The sequence below is a fragment of the Haplochromis burtoni genome, unplaced genomic scaffold (assembly GCF_018398535.1).
Source record: "Haplochromis burtoni strain Fernald_Lab_line unplaced genomic scaffold, NCSU_Asbu1 Contig_1405, whole genome shotgun sequence".
NCBI classification, from domain to species: domain Eukaryota; kingdom Metazoa; phylum Chordata; class Actinopteri; order Cichliformes; family Cichlidae; genus Haplochromis; species Haplochromis burtoni.
The window spans coordinates 1-2,106 of record NW_024583766.1 but is presented as its reverse complement, the minus strand read 5'-3'; positions in this window follow the sequence as shown (position 1 = coordinate 2,106).

The following is a 2,106-nucleotide window of genomic DNA, read 5'->3' as shown; positions in this document are numbered from 1 at the left end:
TTGAGGGAGTCCAGCTCCATCCCCACAACATTACTGGCCTTACGGATCAGTTTATCGAGTCTGCTGGCATCTATAAAAAGCCAGACCAGGAAAATCTCCTTCATGTTTTTCTGAGTTTTATTTTCAGTTACTTTCACACAAAGGCATCTGCTGTGTTGTTCACAATTCTGATGAAGTCGCACATGTATCAGTACTGATAAATGATCAGAATTATAATATTTCTGACTGTCTGAGGCAAAATTGAATCAAATCAGGACTTTGAGAACCAGAATCAAATGGATTATAGAAATCAGTGATGATACCCAGCCCTAGTGAGCAGCCTAGGCCTGAGAGAAGTGGATGTAGCTGTGGGTAATGAGAAAAGATGAAAAGAACGATTGATAACTTTTTTGTTAAGTTAAGGCCTGAACCGTCTGAAATTCATAGCCAGCTCTAACACAGTGCCATCAAACTTTGAACGCTGAAAAAGCACAGTGTATCCAGAAAACACATTATATGCTGCAATAAATGCACTGCCCAAGTGTCCCCTCTCCCCACTGCCTTTCAGCAGCAGACAGCAGCAAACAGGTCGTCAGAGGAGGCCAAGATGATGATTAAGTTTAACATTTTCTACAATATTGACAAAGCACTTTAAACACAAGTTTGTTAGTTAATAATTTAGAAATGAATATTGACTGTATGGACTTCCCCCCCAAAGAAAGTGCACTTGTAAAACTGCAGTGATAAGCGTTGCGGTTGAAAAATTTGAGTGCGCCTAACTTTTGTGCCGGTACGCCTAACTTTAAAAATTTAGGCGTACCGGTGCGCCCATGTCAAAAAGTTAGTCTAGAGCCCTGCTTTGGGGGAAACTCCAACTAGTTTTAAATCTGGGACTCCCCACCATTTGACCTTAGAACTGAAGAAGCTTCTCGGATGAGAGGCAAAACGAATTCAAGCAACTTAAAGAAGTCCAGACGCTTTTCTTTGCAAGCTCCTTTGACAACGATGACCTGGATGACTGAGAACCTTCACAGACAGATTTAACAGATACTTGCTATCAGATGCTGAGGTTATACATTGCTGAGGAATAACACAAGAAATTGCAGGACAACAGGAGGCTTTTGTGAAAAGGAAAATATAGGGGTGTTAATAATGGCTTTGGGCTGTGCACGTCTCTCTTTTAATGGAAGATGAATAAAGTTTGACACTTATTGAACCACAAGAGAGGTGCCTTGGTGTTGGTGAAACTGGTTAGCAGAGTTATAACATTAGAAAAGTTTTTTACAGAATGCCCAGTAATAACCCACCGTACCCAAGAATTGACACAGCTCCTGGCGCGTTTGATAAGTGGGAAATCCACAATTGCTTGCTCTTTAGCAGCCACTGGAATGATTTGCCCCTGCCCCACGTGTTTACCTATATAGGTAATTATGGCTTCATCGAACTCACATTTGGCCAAGTTCAACATCAGAGAGGCAACAGCTAATGGGGTTTTGACATGTTGAGTCCAAGTAGATGAAGAGGCAACAATGTCATCCAACTACACTTCACAATTACTAATCAAAATGCGTTTTGCTAGGAGAAAAACTGTTCTTTTGTAACCACACCTCAGGAATGGACGTTTGCTACCTGTACATACATCATGTACAGGCTGCAAAAGGATGAAACTGGCTATTTTTAGGGTTTCAATCTTTGTTGAAACAAAATGCAGGGAGCTTTGGGACCCAGGAACCAACCTGAGAGGACTGTTGTAACCAGCTGTAACCAGATGAGGCTGAAACGAACTGTCTGCAAACAGGCCAACAGAAAGTGCTACAGGAAGTTCAACCCGATAGTGGAGAGCAGCTGGGACAAACAAGTCGTTATGAGGGAGTACTAACCTGTTTTCACCTGTCAAGACACAGTCCGACAGGTGAAGAATAAAAGCAGCTGCCCTGAGAAAATTAGTCTGTCACACAAAGCACCATTATCTGTTTTACATGAAGGAGTAATAATGTGGGCAATCTTCCCACCGTATGATCTTCCCATAACAAAACAGAAAATAACTGACACAGACACGGTCATGGGAAATTACTCAAATTAGTTTTGTTTCTTTAATATCCTTGTTTTAGTTTCTGTCTGAGTCAC